The sequence below is a fragment of the Chelonia mydas genome, chromosome 11, assembly GCF_015237465.2.
Source record: "Chelonia mydas isolate rCheMyd1 chromosome 11, rCheMyd1.pri.v2, whole genome shotgun sequence".
In the NCBI taxonomy this organism is placed as follows: domain Eukaryota; kingdom Metazoa; phylum Chordata; order Testudines; family Cheloniidae; genus Chelonia; species Chelonia mydas.
Window position 1 is genome coordinate 41163675 of NC_051251.2, and position 19645 is coordinate 41183319.

Here is a 19645-nt window from a genome sequence, read left to right on the forward strand (position 1 = left end):
GTGGAAGCTATTAAAAAGGGCTAACCCACCTAATGGTCCATCTGTAGAGAATATGGGCTCAGTTCTGCAAGCAGCTCAGCACCTTGCAGGATCAAGCTCTGTAATTCCTTTTAGGAGACATCAGTGAAAAGTCTTGTGGTGAAAAGCAGTTTGACGTGGCCACTGGAGGATTTGTCTTGTATAAGAGAATCCTTGGGTTGTGCAGACTCACCACACCTCCTATGACACTCCCCTATGTGAAGTGTCCAGCTGTACCGTACTCAACATTTCACAGAAAAAGTATGTTTATTCCCATGAAGCCTTTCCACCCCCTGGCTCCTTTTGCTTTAGCCCCTGACTAGGGAGGCAAAACGGCCAAATTCTGCCCTCACCTCCAACAGGTTCAACCCCGCTTAAGTCAGGGCAAAATTCAGCCTTCTAAATCATACACTCTGAAAAACTGCAGCTTTCTTCAGATTGGCTGATTTTATGTCAGGACTGGAGGCTCATTATTGCAGTTTTATTCTGGTGTTATTGCTCCAGTAAAGTAGCACAAGAAAAGGTTAAGTTAAAAAAAAATCACTTACTAGTATAGTGGGCTTTCCCTCCAAGTTCCCACAGACTTTAGCCCTGGCCTAGATCAACAGCCACCTACATCTAGTCTTCTCTTCCTTCCTCCCCCTTTTTTTGGTGGGAGAAAGGGGAGCTATTCCAAGAAGAGAAATGGGAAAACACTAAGGGACAACCTGGCCAAAAGTGAAATGGAGTCTGAAAACATAACACAACTGTTGTATTATCTTCCATACACTTTTAAACTTTCAAGCTATCTAATAAATGTACATGTTTATACTAATTGTTAACAGATAGTAACTGGAGCTGGATTAATGAGAAACCTGCTGTCACATTACAGCATACATTTTTAAAGACATCTTTAAACATTTGGACAAAGTATCTATATATACATTTTAAATGGCATTTTTAACTGGTAAATGTAATTATTTAACTGAAGCAAAAAAAAAAGGATAAAATTGATTGAATCAAAATATTCTGTCATTGCCATAAGCATCCAAAGTACCTTTACAATAAATGAAAGTATTCTTTATTTTATGCTTTTAAAAATGCATTAGGGTAATTGCTGTGCAACAAATTACCTTCTTTGCTTTGAGCTTGGGTACAACATCCCTAGAATGTATATCAATTGTGCATATTGTCATGATTCTGTGACGATCACTGGAGTGAGTTCCCTAACAGCATGTTTATCAGGGCATTCAGTTGAGCAATCTGCAATATAATTATATTTCAATGGAGATATTACACTGTGAGGGGAAAGAAAACCTATTATATGTCAAGTGCTAAATGGAGCAGTTCTGGTACCAAGCCACATTTATTGGTGTTTTTAATCAAAGCAAATAACTTTTGCAAACTAATAATGGTATTGTTTTCTTACCATTTTAATTTGCTTCTTTAGTAACAAAAATACACTCTGCAGCTAGTGGCCATTACTTCATTTCCAAATGAACAAACACTGGTTTGCATTTTCATTTGCACTACTACATCATCTGTGTGCTATGTGGTTAACTTATTAGGTGTTTAACATCTAACACATAGCATATGTACAGTAATATTATTACTATATTTGGAAATGAATATGAATTATTTTTGTCACAGCTACCATTAAAAAAAATTGTGTGTTTTGCCCTGATTCTCTAACAGTAAGCCTGCTTTGTGCCAGACGAATGTTGAAAAGCAGGTTGATCTGGCCACTGGAGGATTTGCCTTGTATAAAGGAATCCCAAGGTTGTATAGACCCACCACACCTCCTGTGACACTCCTCATCCCACCTGCTGCTGTAAGGGTTGTTGCCTGCAGACAGAAGGTATGGCTCAGACACCCCTATTCCCCAGAAATCCCTGCCTTTTGTAACTCCTGAGGGCTACTGGTAGATGGCACAGACTAGAGCAGACTGAAGACTGCTCTAATTTATCCCAAGGAATCAGATCAGCACAGGATGTCTATCATCAGGGCATAAGGTGGCTTAACGGCACCTTCGCACTCTCCCCATCCTGAGTTGCACAGAGAGCTCTTTGGGAGCAGCCCAGCATCTGGGCCTATTGTCTGCACAGATAAGCCTAAGCACAAGTTGGGAAGTCCAGATCTTAGCACAATATATTTTCTATGAAATATAAAGATTTTGGCCATTGTGAACATTATGGTGGCTGATGGCAGAGCTTTTTAAGTTTGGGAACAGCGGCTTTCAAACTAGCTTTCTACAAAAATATGATTAAACACCTCTTTGGCCCAGCCTTCCTAATGTACTGAGGCCCCGACGCTGCAACGAAATTTGAAAAGGCAGCCCCTTGTTGTGCCCACACAGAATCTCACTGGAGTCAAGGAGAGTTTGTGCAGATACAAGGGTCTACACAGGGCTCATTACAGGATCAGGATTACATGGCAACCCATCCCACAAGGGAGAGGAGTGTCCACAGAACTAACCAAAAAACATATTTCTTCAGTTTAGCTTTCCCTCAGCACTTTCTGCACATGCGGGTACATCTCACACACTTTACAATGTATAGTACCAAGTTGAGCTCCTTATAATCCCTACCATTATTAAGAAAATGATTTTAGTGGATTGTATCCAAAGACACAGCAGTGGATCACTGTTCATATTACTCAACGATTGCATATAATTTGGCCTCACTGAAACAATCTCTGCTCTGAAAAGGTTGAACTCTGGGCTATTATGAAGACTAAATTAACTCTCATCACTCGAGTGAGTGATCCATTCACACATCAAGGTCAAAATCAGTAGTTGAGCAGCATGGGAAAGCTGACACTGTAGCTGACTCACCTACACTTACTAATGGATAAGGCTGTATTATTTTCTCAGCCAGCAGGGATTTCAATGTAAACATAAAATTAACCATTTGCTGTGAAAAACAAAAACGTTGGGAGAATGTAAAATTCAACCGTTCCGCTTTTTCTTTTAACTGCACTATTTAGCTAAAAGCCTGAAAGATTTCAATTTGTGATTGATCTTACTGAGAAAGGTATGAAAGCACAGGAGGCAAATGAGGGTAGGACCTTGGTTGGTTTCCGCTTGGAGTCTCTTAAATTGAGCCTGAAGATCAGACAATTGATAGCACTAGGGAGGGAGAGAAAATAGGGAAGAAAGGAAGCTAGCGGGAATCAAGGACCAGCATCTCCCAAAGAAAATAATACTTTCATCAGGGAAAGAACAGGGTCAGGTCTACCTTCTTACTTTTAAGTTCCATTCTCTTTTCACACCCCATATTAGGGCTGATCGACAAATGGAATTTTCATCTCACAGGAAATTCTAATATTTCATCTGATTTCATCCTGAAAGGGGACCAAAAAGATAGACAGATAGATTAAAAAAATTTATAAAACAAAAAGTTCCAAAAAATTTCAACATCAGAAAAGTCAAAACATTTAGTTTCAGATTGAAATTAATCTCTGCATCTGCCTGAGCTGCTGCTGTGCCTTATGAGAATTGTAGTTTCAGGTTTCTCATGCCCCCACTCTTTCTTATGGGCCTTGCTCACTGACCAGCCTACATCTCCGATGATTCATTGTTATGTCTCTGTGGCTGGAACTCCCATGATGTATCACAGCCATTCAATCACAGGGAGAGAGCACAGTGCATCATGGGAAATATAGTCCAACCAGAAAGCAGGGCCCATAGGGGAGAATGGGGAGCCAAAGAAACTACAACTCCCAGTAGGCACTGTGCTGGCTTAGGCAGAGATTAATGTCAACCCAAAATGAAATGTTTGATTTTCCTGACAGAAATTTCAGCCAAAAAAATCAATATTTTCCTGCAGAAAATTTTGGTGATACCCCCTTTGCTGATGGAGAAATGTTTTGTTATTTTTTTTAGATAGATTAGAGAGAACCAGACCAGCCCCCACTTCTGCTGTCAATACTTTAGTCTGCAGGTCAGACTCTTAAATGTTCCAGTTGCCTGGGGGTGACTAAACCATTCAAGGCTTGTCCACTTGTGCCGATTAAACTAAGTTAGCTTCCTAAACTGATTTAGTTATTTCACTGCAAGTCTGCATATCCATGCTTTTATTTAGAAATAAGTCTCCACACACCAAAGTAACTGAATCTGTTAAAATTATATGATAGTTAGAATTAAATAACCTTTGGTTATTGGGTGGCATACTACTCGCTTAGTATTATTGTGAAATATAATGCAATAACCTTTGGTTATTTAGTGTGAGCGTGTGGCACAGATCAACCCTCAGAAATAGGGGGAAGGAAAAGCATTCAAGAACACTTCTTTACCATGCCCTGTCTGATTAGCAAAGGGCAGGAAGACCAGAAGACATCCCCTTTCTCGTAAATTCTTCCTCACTCCTAAACGGTTTAGTAACCCTCAGGGCAGGTGGCAGACAGGCTCCATCTACCCTGGCCGGGCATATTGTAGCCAGTTTGTTCACCCTTCCTTCTGTGGTTTCTCCCCCCAAGCAGCAGCAGAATGCATTCTGGATGGAGCCCTTATGTTTTCTAAAATAATTTGCTTCACTGCATTGTGTGTCACAATAATACTAAGCGAGTAGTACGCCGCCCAGTTATCTTACCTGCCCTTCGCAGATCCAGGGCTTTGAAAAGTGTACAAACTCCTCTTCCGTATTGTACATTCCCACTGCCATTTGTATTTCAACATTCTCGTCAAATTGAAGGGTCACCCACAGTGTCAAATAGCTTCAGCAAATGTCTGGTAATCTGTTGATATGCATTAAAAAATTGCAGCTAGAATAAATTTCATTTGGACCCCAACAGTAATAGAAGAACAAAATCATGAAAAATGAAAAGTTTGCCTGCAATGGGTCAGTTCCTTCAGAAACTATTTCCACTAAGTCCATTGCAGAGACAAAATACAATCTTGGAAAGCTGATCTCTTGGCCTCCAAATAGTCTGCTAAGGATTTCTTACAAAGCATGCGTCTATAAACACATGCATATAAGGCAACAAATATATGACCAGTTATTGTTACTTATTAGTAATAACACCTCAAGAAGGAGGATTGTTATTGTGGCACACAAACTAGTTTAGCAGTCAGGAAGTCTTGGTTCTTTTGTCGTCTCTGCCACAAACTTTCTGTGTGACCTTAATGTTTAGAACACATTTTGCATTCCTCAGATAGACGACGTCATAAAACTGCGAAGAATTTTCATTATCTTACAGTTCTATACATCTTCAAAGCACTTTACAAGCAATTAAATAATGAATTAATCCTTTCAACAGCCCTGGGAAGTAGGTAAGTATTAACCCCATTTTGCAAATGGGGAAACTGAAGTAGAGGGAAGTTAAATTATATGACTAAGCATGCACAACACATCAGAATTCAAAATCAAAACCAGGCATTCCTTCCTTCCTGCACTGTGCATGGAGCTCTATGAAAGCTTTGCGAATAATTCAGAAAAAAAAAAAGACACATTTTGTCAATGATCTCCAAACTGATCACGTTTCTCAGGTGGATTTCCATGAGTTCAAATTATTCACATATTAACTTCTGCAGAAAACTCTTGCTCTGTACTTTTTTCAGGAGAAGTTCCTTGGCCAATAGTCCACATTTGAAATTCAAATATTTTGATTGTGCAAAAAGATAAAATGCTATGACTCTGTTCCTTGATTGGAGGAGTGTAACACTTGGAGGTAAAATACTTGTGATTTCATATTCAGCACTTGTTTTCAGAGGAAGGATGGTCCAGCGGCTAGGACCCCTACCTAGGACCCAGGTTCAATTTCCTTCTCAGCCACAGGCTGTTGACTTTGAGTTAGTCACTTAGTCTGTGTCCCAGTTTGCCATCTGTACAATGGGGATAATAGCATTTTCCTACATCACAGGGCTATAGTGAGGATAAATGCATTAAAGATTTTGAGGTGCCCAGATGTTATAGCAATGAGTACCTAAGATAGAGATATTTTTTTACGAACATTGTGCTATTAGTTTAAAATTAATTCTTTCAGCAAAAATTCCTGCCAGTAAACTCATCTACCAAAATATTTATAAACCAAACCCAAATGTGGCTAAAACATGAATGGAACAAAACTTGTTTAAAAAGTTGGCAAATATTTGTGGAAAACTTCTGTGGTATCTACCCAGCCCTGATCTCTCAGATACGCATCTTCTATCATTTCTTTACCATTTACACAGTGGTTTCTGCAGCCACTTTATATGCAGGTATTCCACTGATTTGATTAGGAATTCTACTTGTGGAACATACTTAATATAGGAGAATCTAACCTTTGTTGAAGATGTTTAATTTTTCAAGCAACCCCATCTGGTCTATTATTTCTATTACTTTTCTTGTCTTCAGTCACCCCAGCCATAAGCTTGTAAGCTGACTGTGAAGAGTTACAAAGGAATCCCACAAAACTGGGTGACTGGGCAACAAAATGATAAATGAAAGTCACTGTTGATAAATGCAAAGTAATGCACACTGGAAAAATAATCCCAACTATACATACAAAATGATGGGGTCTAAATTAGCTATTATCACTCAAGAAAGATTTCTTGGAGTCATTGTGGATAGTTCTCTGAAAACATCTGCTCAGTGTGCAGCAGCAGGCAAAAAAGCTAACAGAATGTTCGGAACCATTAGGAAAGGGATAGAAAATAAGACAGAAAATATCTTGCCACTATATAAATCCAAGGTCTGCCCATACCTTGACTACTTCATGGAGTTTCAGTAGCTCCATCTCAAAAAAGATATGTGAGAACTGGAAAAGGTACAGAGAAGGACAACAAAAATGATTAGGGGTATGAGACAGCTTCCATGTGAGGAGAGATTAAAAAGATTGGGACTGCTCAATTTAGGAAAGACAGAACTAAGGGGAGATATCATAGAAGTCAATAAAATCATGAATGGAGCAGAAAAATCAAATATGGCAGTGTTATTTACTCCTTCACGTAACACAGGAACCAGGGATCACTCCATGAAACTAATAGGCAGCAGGTTTAAAACAAACAGAAGGAAGTACTTCTTCACACAGCACAGTCAACCTGTGAAACACATTGCCAGAGGATGCTGTGAAGTCCAAAAGTATAACTGGATTCAAAAAAGAATTAAGTTCATGGAGGGTAATGGATATCAATGGATATCAGTCAAGATAGTCAGGGACACAAAGCCATGGTCTGGGTGTCCCTAAACCATCTGATTGTCAGAAGATGGGACTGGACAACAGGCAATGGATCATGTGATAATTGTCTTGTTTTGTTCATTCCATCAGAAGCATTTGGCATTGACCACTGTCGGAAGACAGAATACTGGGCTAGATGGATCATTGGTCTGACCCAGTATGGTCATTTTTATGTCACTTGCATTCTCAAAATGTTTTCATTCATATACTTTTTTTAAAAATTATGATCTAAAAATAGTGAATGAATACAGAGGCATCCAGCAGTTTCTCTATTATTGAAAGGCTCTGATCCAGTTCCAGATCACCTAAAGATACCCCTTGCTGATTATAAAACACAATATCACCCATCCTTGGAGCTTAATCCTGTGAAATATTGAGCCTTTCCTGTGAGGTGCTGAATATCTACGAAATCAAGGGGAGCTGAGGGCACCCAGACTCTAGCAGAATCTATAATTTATTTATTATTGGTATGATCCAATGCAACTGAAATCCATGGAAAGACAGCTGTTGAATTCAGTGGACACTTGATTACATCCTATATTACTTATGTGAAACCAAAACAGTTTTAGTGCAGTGGACTTAGCTTACAATTCTGTATATTGTTTGAAAATAGGGCAAGATGTTCCATAGTTACATCATGTCCTTCACTACAATTGATTATTCAAGAGCAATATCATTTCAATACCCCCAATCTCTTTGATACTGGGGTGACAATCCAAAACACGAAAATAACATTCAATAACTCTTGAAAATCCTGGATAATGCAAAAATAAACCATTGCCTGGCTGTCTTGTAATGTCTCTTCGAGGTTTTGATCAGATTACACCAAAGGATGCTATGTGCTATGATACTGTTCATATGAAATGTCCATGACACACTAGATCGGGTTAATCTCCACAAGAATCTGTGAAACATCAGAGGTTCAGTTTGTCATCTACCTTTTCATAAGTGAATTATTATTGTACAACGCCTACTGCAGCTATGTCCTCTATAGCCATTTCTTTCACGGCTTCATCCACAATATTTTTACTTCATCTTCCACTCTGTGCAGCTGAAGAGCTAACAGGACCCCTAATGTGGGGTCTTCGTTCATGACATCCCTTGCCAAGGAAAGCGGAGGAAACAAGGTGTTTCTGAGATGCCAATATACACCTAAAAATTCTACAGCTTAGTCAATGTTCCTTTTAGTTTGCAATGCCAGAATATTTACCACTGTTGAATTCATAAGTTGTTGCCAATGCCTGTTCCTGATGGCAGGGTTCTGAAGGGATTCACAGCCCAAAAGAAAGCCAACAAATTTTAACAGTTGATTCTAAACCCATGTTAACATCCCAGGTCTGAATTTCTTTATCAAGAGTCTTCATTTGTTAGGACATAATCACAAAATGGAAAAAAAAGAAATGTGAACATTATTGGACTCTGAAGGCTTCATACACTATGGGTCAATTTTTCAAAATCATTCTGGGCCAGATTTTCAAGAGCTCAGTGCCCACAATTGAGTTTATATTTTCAAAAGGCCTCCAATTCCCTGATAGACACCTACATAAAGGGCAGATATTCAAAAGTGCGCAGCACACTTTTTCTGGGTCATATTTATGGTGACTAATTACTACACTTGTTTGCCGCATCATATCTAGGAAAATAAGTAAATAAAAATTATTGAAATCTTAAGAACTAGTAAATAGTCTCTCATAATTTTAGATGCCTTTGACAGCCTTGCAAAACAAACATGTAAAACCACCCTAGACATATTCTATTCATTTGCACTTACCAGGATAATGAAAAATAATATTTTATTCCCTCAATGTGCCCCAAGGAATTGGTATACAGAATTTTGCAAGGTTCCCATGTTTTGCTTTTGTGGAGCTAGCATGCGTATCTTGAAGCTTGTCTGCTATGATGTCTGTGTAGTTTTCCTGATAATCTGTACAAAATATGGGTTTCAGAGGGGATTTTCAAAAGTACCTAATGGTTTTAGAATCACAAATCTCATGGAAAGTCATTGGGACTCTTACGCCTAAATTTCTAAACTGCTTTCAAAAAATTACCCCTAAGGACCACTGTTGAGCTAGCTACTGGTACAATATAGGGTCCTCAGAATGCGAGAGATTATTTCAAGTAGTAACACAATATAGTAATTGGGGAAATGATCCCCTCTGCAAATCTTCTGAGCTACCTATCCCATTTGCTCAACACATTTCTTTCCATGGAATTTTCATCCAGTCTTTAATATTCATGTAAAAAATAAAAATAAACAGCACCACAACACAATATTGGCTATAAACACAGACTGCAGCAGCTGAAGAGCAGCTGAATGAAAGCAGGTTTCTGTATAAATACATATAATGAGCAAATGCAACAAAATAGTTTTCAAAATTTAAAACCTAATCATGCTGAAATATAATCTGAGGATTTATATTCTTGATTTTGTGTGCTAAAATACTCTGTGTGTTATAGAAAGAGAACACTCCCTAAATTTCAGAAGAGAACGAACCAAAATTCATTCTAACATATGTTCTAACCCTCAGCACATGGATAATGCTCACCTGAAAACGATTGTGAATCCCAACATGTTCACAGGGAATAGTTTGCAAGCACGCTAGAGGTAGAAATTTGTTGCATAAACTCTTCAGCAAATAATCCCCATTAACCAATAGATTGGTGGAAAACAGGATGGGTTCATAAACAATTTTTTGAAGTCACCAGCAGTGGAATGGGATGGGGGAAGGACGCTGGTAGTGGTATAAGCTAAGCAGGGCCTGCAAAGTCATGCGGGTGAAAAGGGAACCTTCAAGAGCTGTAACTAGTTCAGTTGACGACTGTCAAAAGGTTACTCTTTCCTCTGGGTTTGAACTGAAAATAATGTGGGGGCGTGGTTGAAGAAAATGCACTTTAGATGAAATGTAAAACTTACCCCTTTGTGGTAATTTAATTTACTTTATCTTTGGGGCAGGGACCATCATTTGCAGGGGAGGGATAGCTCAGTGGTTTGAGCATTGGCCTGGTAAACTCAGGGTTGTGAGATCAATCCTTGAGGGGGCCATTTAGGGATCTGGGGCAAAAATTGGGGATTGGTCCTACTTTGAGCAGGGGGTTGGACTAAATGACCTCCTTAGATCCCTTCCAACCCTGATATTTTTTTTTTTAGGGGGGAGGGATAGCTCAGTGGTTTGAGCTTTGGCCTGCGAAACCCAGGGTTGTGAGTTCAATCCTTGAGGGGGCCATTTAGGGTTATGGGGCAAAAATTGGGGATTGGTCCTGCTTTGAGCAGGGGGTTGGACTAGATGACCTCCTGATATTCTATTCTATTCTAAAATTCAACACTGATGTAAGCAAGCATTAAATCCATGGCAGTCAAAAAAGCTATCCCCCTTTATATAGAAGCTGAATTTGGTCTAATAGCTTTAAAGCTTTAAAAAAAAATTAAGATAAAAGTCTGACACATCCACATAGCTGCAGATAAGGTGGTAATACTCTTTTCACACTACACTGTGCCTACTTACTGCAGCACATTCTGTACGATACTACTGTATCACCCAGTTTGGAGAAGCCTGGAATAAAGGGATATAAGGAGATTTATGGATGCTCTCTCAGCTCTGATTTCCTTGTTTAAGATTAAATATTAATCTAAGTGAATGTAGGGTTTAAGTATTTTCATGGATTTCCTTATTTGACAACACTCAGACAAAAAGGAAAGCTCTGGCTAGAAGCATCTAAGGGCTTGTCTACATGGGGAAATTGACCAGCATAGCTATTCCAGAATTAATGTTCCACTATAGCTATTCTGGAATAACTCCCCATGTAGACACTATTACGAAATAAAAGTGACTTTATTCCAGCATAATTACTCTGCTCTGGAAGTGGGGTAATTATTCCAGAATAAAATCCACACTGGGGCATTATTCTGGAATAGCTAAATTATGTGGAATTATAGTGTAACTGTTTTTCTGGAATAGCTATGCCAGTCAATTTTCCCTTTGTAGACAATGCCATATAAAATTTACCTATCAGTGTGTAGCAAAAGGACTTAAGATTAAAACCACACAAGAGAGTGTAACAGCTCCTCAGGGTCCATTGCAATCTACAGTATAATGCAAATAAATACTTAGGGACTCAAACAAATGTCTTATTGACATAATAAGCCATAATGGCTCTGAATATGTATCTGTTTTGTCATGGCCTAGGAATTTTACTTCTTAGCATGCAGATTATTAACACAATAGACCATAACGATTCCAGGCTTAGAGCTGATGCTCTCCATTTTATCAAGGCCTACTTAAGCACTACTTGTGTGGATTCTTGACATGATTGACTATAATGGTTTCTTCAGAAACATTCTTTATCAACATCTCCCCCACCCTTGTCTATTTGAATTAGACAAGACAGGTAGGGGAAAAAGTTATTATGGAAACAAGAGTTTAACTGGCTTTGAATATGTTCTTGCTCTTCTTCTATTCAAGAAACTAAAACTATTCTTGGTACATTATGCAGGTGAGTAAGTGTTTTAATTTTTGCCTTTCGTGAAGCACCAGATGTAGGCTTAATTGCTGGACACAGAACACTGAAGTTGGACCAATGGTCTGTTCCAAAGAGGTGGAAAAATTAGATGGGCCAAAATGTGTGTCTGCAGGTAGAGAACAGTGCAAAACTATCATTTTGCCTGGCCCTGAATCACAGATCTCAGAGAGCATTACATCTTGAAAGACTATTTATGATGGAAACAATAATCGCTATATTATGTCAAGAATTATACAAAAAGTTTTTCTTCAGGTTTCATTTATGTTATTTAATTTCTTGGGTTTTTTTTTACAAAACCACTTATTTTAGGCTGTAGAATTTGCACATGCACAGCTTTGCATGGGCAATTTTTGCTCACTATCACTGATGCATACAAATGAATTTACATATAAACTACACATTCATAAAACCCTCACTGTGTGTGCATATGGGGTGCAAACAGGTTTTAGAGTCTATCATCAGTATAGAAATGATAGTGTTCAATAACTATGCAAGCACATTTAGACTAGTCTTAACTAGAAAAGGGTGTGTTTTTAATTCATGTTAGCTAAGTTGAGTTAACTATCCTAGTAAAGACCAGGCAAATTGTAGTTTTCACATAAGTGAGCACATGGCACTAAAAACTATGCGGAAAGCTTAGTCTTTAACGTGGCCTGCTAACATGTGAAAACCACAAACTGCCATGTGTCTACTCAGATTTTTACCGCAACTGAGCTAACTTGAGTTAAGAACAGATGTTTTACTTAGTAACATCACAGTCTTAGACTCTCTTCAAAAAATTAACCCTGGAAATTAGTGGAATTGCAGAGATTATTAATCTCTTCAGAATTCAGCCAAGTGCATGTACCTAGCTTTTTTGAGAAGAGGAGAAGTTGTAACGTGGGTTGTAGCAGGAAGAGCACAAAGCCAGAGAGTTCAGATCTGGATCTGAACTGTCCCATAGTTTGGGGATGTAAAGAGTCACAATCTGGTTTGGATTCATCTCTAAACTGTTTAGCTATTTTGGGTTAGACCAGCACAGCCCGGAATAGGTGCTCACTATTTCACAGGGAGTTCAAGGAAGGATTAGGGCTCATGCTACTCCCCTCCTGCACAGAGGAATTGCACAAGTTGCACAGTCCTGTCAGATGATGCAGCCCACGCCACAGGCTTGCTTCACTGGTGGATGTGCAGGGGGGAGGGGACAGGGCTATGACCTACTCTAACCTCTTCTATTTGGGGAAATGTGCACTCCAGGCATATCCCTGCACTCCTCCTAGTTACTGCCCTGGCCCTTGCATGGCCCATATAGCAGAGTAGCAACTCTTCTATGGTTAAGGCTGATATAGTTTGAGGGAAAGCCCCTTACCACAACCAATCTTAAAGCTAAATAGGACTAGATAGAGCACAACCTTTGGAGGGCTAGGGCCAGTGTAACCCAAACCAGCTCGACGAAGCTCACCAATATGGTTCTTTTCTGTCTGGACCCCATCACACCACTATGTAGTCATCTGGGCCCTATTCTCCAATCACAGGCTACAAGTCATTCCCATTGAACTCAAAAGGGAGTTAGTTGTATCCTGTGGCTGAAGAATCAGGCTCCTGGATTGGTAGCTGCTTCTACGTGAGGCAGTCCTTTTTCCTATTCAGCATTCCCACTCTTGTCAGAAAGAATAAATAGATTAGAGAAAAGGAACAGTGTGATGCTGGCAGACCCGGTGCCAGCTCATGACAAGCCTCACTGAACAGTGACAAATGCACAGCTGGAAACAAGTCTGGCTCACCCAAGTGTTAGTATTGTTAAAATAGATATCAGAAGTTATAAGAGTGTGTTTAGACTTTATGAAATGCTTTTGGGATGCTGCATGTATTAAGCCTACTTACAACATCTGTAGCCCATGTTATAAGGTAATGTTTAAATGTTTGCTCTGTAACTATAAAAACATTCACTAAGACTGTAAATCTCCCACAGTCAGGGGAGAAGCATTACCACGTGTGAAATACGAGTTTTCCACAAGAGGCATTATCTCCTCCCCTACGAAAAAACGTCTAGATATCAGCCAAGCCATTGTTGACAAAAGACTTTGTTGATTGCTTCTCCCACACCCCTGAAGAGGGTACGTGCAAAGCCCTTGTCCCATTACAGCTTGAACACTGGGGAAAAGGGAATAAAAATACCTGTTAAGGATAAATTGTTATCCCTGTGCTGAGTGAAGACCGAGGGGCGAAGATGTCTAAGCATAAGCATGGGGTCCCCAGCTGTTTAGCTTGGGTTAGCCCTAAAGGACATACAGAGTTCACTTATTACAGAAGTTTTCTATTATCTTTTGAAACCTAAGGATGTAACTCATTTGTAGGGCCCTACCAGATCCACAGTCCATTTTGATCAATTTCAGGGTCATAGGATTTTAAAAATCATAAATGTCATGATTTCTGATATTTCAAGCTGAAATTTCACAGTGTTGTAATTGTAGGGTCCTGACAACCCATTGTAGAAGGGGTTGCCTTACTGCTACCCTAAGTTCCCACTAAGCTATGCGACCGTACAGCAGGCTATCAAGGACCACACAGCCAGGGAGAGGCCCCTCTCCCCTGGCCCCAACCCCAGAGCTAGGGTGACCAGATGTCCCGATTTTATAGGGACAGTCCCGATTTTGGGGTCTTTTTCTTATATAGGCTCCTATTACTCCCCACCCCCGTCCTGATTTTTCACATTTGCTGTATGGTCACCCTATCTGGAGCTGCCACGGCCAGGGAAAGGCACCTCTCCCCTGGCCTAGGCTGCTATGGTGAAAGGGCTGGGGGTGACCTCTCTCCCCTCTGCAGCCCCAGGGAAGCCTGCACCTCAAACCCCTCATTCCCAGCCCCACCCCAGAGCCCGCACCCCCAGCTGCAGCCCTCACCCCCCCAGCCCCAACCCTCTGCCTCAACCCCGAGCCCCCTCCCGCCTCTGAAGGCAGAGCTGCCACCAGCAGCAGCACAGAAGGAAGGATGGCCTGGTATGGTATTCTGGGCTGCTGCCTTCAGAGCTGGACCCTCCGTCAGCAGCCGCTACTCTCCCGCCACCCAGCTCTGAAGGCAGCAGCGCAGAAGTAAGGGTGTCACAGTATGGTATTGCCACCCCTTGCTTCTGCATTGCTGCTGATGGGGCTCTGCCTTCCGAGCTGAGCGCCTGGCCAAAGGCCGTCGCTCTCCGGCCACTTAGCTCCAAAGGCAGCGCAGAAGTAAGAATGGCAATACTGCGACCCCCCTAAAATAACCTTGTGACCCTCCTGCAATTCCCTTTTGGGTCAGGACCCTCAATTTGAGAAATGCTGGTCTCCCCCATGAAATCTGTATGGTATAGGCTAAAAGCACAAAAAAGACCATTTTTCATGGTCCGTGAAGCATTTTTCATGGCCGAGAATTTGGTAGGGCCCTACTCATTTGTGTGTATGTTAATCTGCTTTAACCTTGTAAATAACTTATTTATTTTTCCTAGTTAATAAATCTTTAGATTGTTTATTATATGTTTGGCACAAATGTTGTCTTTGGTTTGAGATCCGAAGTACAGTTGACCTAGGGTAAGTGGATATTATTATGACTTTTGGTATAAGGGACAATCTATCACAGAGACAAGCTTTCCCAGGTGGCAAGATTGACCAGAGTGCCCCAGGGGAATGTCTGTGACTCCATGTTAAGGCTGTTATAGTAATTTAGGAGTTCACATTTGTTACTGGGTTGGTGAAATCTAACTATAGAACATTCAACAAGTTTGCAGTTTGTTCCCTGTTCTTTGACAGTCTGCCCTGAGGTAGGCACTCTCAGTTGTGAGCCACTCTAGACAGTTTGACGAACAAACAGAACCAGAGTCTCCCTCATAACATTACTATTGCTACCCTGAGATATCAGTTTTTAGAAGTCAGAAACTTTGAATCTTTATGAAAGTGAAGGAGAGATGCTGGAAGCTGAAGTCAGTCACTGCACAATCTTTCATCACACAGCTATGCCTGCATCTCACCATAGCAAGGTGATAATTGTATCAGACTATGTGAGGCTTTTGCCCTAAAGGCAGATCCCCTTATTCTTCCATTTAACTATTATGTACGTACATACTCATACACAGTACAGATATGCACACACCCGTGAAGCAAAGACAAAAGGAAAGAAAAACTTATCTTTTAATTCTTTCCTGAATGCTCATTACTGAGAAGTACAGAATCCCTATTTTTCTAAACATCAGATACAGAAACAGATCATCATCAGCATATTGATTTATTTCTCCAGCATCTGTTATTTAATCATTTTTATTACATGTTCATTCAAAAATATACCAGTTTTTCTCGTTTGAATAATGTCTTAAAAAACATGCAGTGACTACATGGCACTAAATAAAAATTAATCCCATTCTATTTCTAAGGGTTTATTAATTCTTTAAAAAAATGGTCTAAAGTACCCCTAATTCCAACTAAATCAAACCACAACTCATATCATGAAGTTCTCTCTCCTCTTTTGTTAAGTGAAGGAGGAAGTAAGAATTAAGATTAGTGCCTGTATTTCCCATTCTGAACACAACTGCCGAGATGAGGCCTTACCTGTACAAAAACCACCATGTCCCACACAGACTTCAGTAGAATGACATCGGCATGGATTGTTTCAACTGTTTATATTCTGGCATACTTACTTCAAAAAGGTCTGCAAGTTTCCTGAAGACTTTTTAACTCAACCTCCAGTTTTGCAATGTCTTTAGGGGTCTATAAGAATGTAATTTTAGAACATCTTACCAACAATGGACTAATGCTTTGCATATACTTTTTAAGAGACTCTAGACTGGTTTGCCCAGAATTCTGCTCCATTTGTCTACCTTTCTATGTCATGAGCAGATGTCATGAAGACACACCAACTGGTGGTGATAGGAAAATGACCTACATCTCATCCCAGAGTAAAGGGGAAGATCAGTACCTCACACTGAGGTGTTTCGACAGGAAAAGAAGTCATTCTTCCAATATATTCAGTGCCTATCCCTGAGAGAAACATTATGGGGAGGGTGTAGATGGCTTCCCCATTGTACTGGGGCGTGCTCCGCACAAACATAAGGACGAGAGAAGGGGACAGGACTCACCATTTCCTCATCCCTTTGGCAAGTGGTGCACCTCTAGCGATACACAGAGGGTCTAACAAAGGTGTAACGCTCAAGAGTACCAGTAAGAGATGGATATTTATTTCCGGATCCCAGCCACATGACATAGGTCACGGACACAAAGTGTTTCATTCCTGTCATGCAGCTGAGTCAGTAGTCACCAACTCCAGCGACTACTTTTACAGTTTGAGTTCTTCCCGTCAAGTGCAGAGATGGCAATTGTGACTGACCCTTGCACTGAGTATACAAGAGGCATTATCCCTCCCAACTCCCAGTTTCCCTGCAAGGGCCAGTCAGTCTGGTACTCTGTCCCATTATAAGCAGATACATGCTTCTTACCTACTCTGAACCAGAATTTGGCCCAGGAGCTTGGAAGGGCTGGGGTTAAACAAATACTTCCCCCCTCACTCCAATGAAAAAAAATAAATCAAGACCTGAAGCCCAGTTCTCCCAAGCAACCCTGGAGCAACAAACCAATGGGAGGGGGGAAATGCCGACATAACAACAGACGTCCACTTTTAGGTTTTATATCATAACCAACCTTGCAATTAAAATTTATTTTAAAAATCAGTAACATACTTCAATAGCAACATTTTAAAAGAATGAAACTAGACTCTCCCTCTCCAAACCTACAGATTACGGTATTTTGAGGAAGAAATTCATGTCACCTTAATTTACAAGTTCAAAAAAGATTTGGGAATATTCTTCAAGTCAGTATTTCCTCACACTGGTCTAAAGATCTGTTTTAAAATGATAAGCCCATTTCTGGGTCATATTATTTATTGTTACACTGTAAAGCACTTGGGCGCTTGAAAGAATGGGCTATGTACATCAATAAATGTTAATGTATGCTGCATACTGACCACAGGCTGCAACTATGTTTCCCAGACTGTTTACAGTGATGGAAGTTTCACAGTAATTTATAAAAGCAACAGATATTTTTACCTTATCCATATGCTTAGAAGGGAAACCTAAATAGGACTTCTTGTTTAAATCTGTTGCTAAACTCATGCTGTTTAACGTGAAAGATACAATGTATTTATTGAAGTAGGGCTCCTTAGAGGTTAAGGAGGTGATCCATGGAGACTATCTCATAACTTTTCCTTAGCTGCCATTCATTAAATATGTTCCATCTCATGAACCATGAATCATTTCATTTTTAAGTACACTTTTATTTCCTTTAAATTTACCTAAAATTTTATTAGATTCAGCCTGTACAGCCCTGACAGACAGCCCGCATACATTTAAAACATTCCCAGTGGAGAAGCATAAAACATTTAAAATCTATATTTGATCTGACAACAGCAGCACCACGTTTGAATTAGAAACACATTAGACATAAATGAAGATAAAGAGTATGCAAGTGTCACTCCCATTTTGGTGAAGTGGGCTTTAAATTATCAGATTCATCCAGAATACATTACCAAGAAACATTGAATTGTTATCTTTAGACAGCCTCTTCTAAGAGTTTACAATTTCTCAGTTCAGTGAAGCTTACCACCAGCTTGTTATCAGAACAAAAAACGAAAAATCATTTGGTTCAGAGCACAGAACTGATCTCACCTCAAAAAAAGTACACATTTTCTTCTGATAACAGATAGTTCATTGGACTGCAGAGGTGCCACTTCATGCTTTACAGTGAAGGCAATCTTTTTTACGGTTCTTCCACTTTTGAGGTAATTCCTCACCACATTACAAACAGATATTGTTGGTCAGTAATACCTCAAACAACCCGCCCCTCACAGAAAAACACACACACACACACACTCCCCAACCCCTTTTCTTTTTTCTAGCTGACTTTGGATCATTCACTCTTCATAGAATATCAGGGTTGGAAGGGACCTCAGGAGGTTATCTGCTCAAAGCAGGACCAATCCCCAACTAAATCACCTTCTTATTTAGTACCAAACCTGGACTCATCACTCCTGGTAATTTCCAAAACATAATTATGGCAAAAATAAAGTGTATTTACAATATTCTGGATTTTCTAATTAGAACATGATTATGTATTTGAATTTTGAAAATAAACAGCACTACCAAAAACAAGTACCAGACACTTCAATTATGCAACAACACACTATTAATTAGGTTGGTTTTAGAGACTAACAGATTTTTACTTATTTGGTTTATATAATTTAGGGCTCAAACCTACAAACACTTGGTACTGGATGTTACTGTACTTCCCATTAACTCCCAGTAGTAAGCACTACATCCAATAGGAAGTGCTTTCAGAATTTGGCCCTCCCATATCCAGAAACTCAGCTGTGTTTTAGCAAGGATTTGCTTGTTCCCAATTTTTCTTCTAGCCCAAAGAGGTCACATAACTTGCCTGAGTTCCACAGATCCCCAAACCTTATCTACACTACAGAAAATACCTGTTGCTGACAACAGGCGTCAGCAAACAGGTGCAGCTGAAGTAATGCTGAACATAGAGAAGCTGTAAGTGTACCCAGGGATGAGACACGTTTAGCACTGTTTCGTTACACACGGTCAATCCCTTCAGGTTAAAGGCAGATACACAAAAGCAAATAGTTGTTTTTTGTTGGGCGTTGGGGTTTTTTTGGTAGCACAGACAATGCTTTTGAGAGCAACTTTGGCTTGAACCCCATACTACCAGCTCTTTACAGTCACTAGACCACATTGCCTTTCCAGAATCGTATTGCTGAAAAATGGGTTTCTGATTCTTATTTGATGCAAGGTTTGACATTTACCTGGGCTACAAGCTTAATAAACACAAGCAATCTACTGACAATACATCCATAAATAAGGACACAGAGAAATCTGTCTATAAATTGCACATTAAAGAACACATTTCCATAGTAAAACCATGTTTTCCAACAAGTATTTAGACTGCCTGAAAGATTAGAATTGAAAAGT

The 19645-nt window shown here is 39.9% G+C and overlaps 1 pseudogene; it reads right to left on the reverse strand.

Moving 5' to 3' along the window:
• Positions 1-19645, reverse strand: part of LOC122462431 — a 213028-nt pseudogene that overhangs the window by 188626 nt on the left and 4757 nt on the right.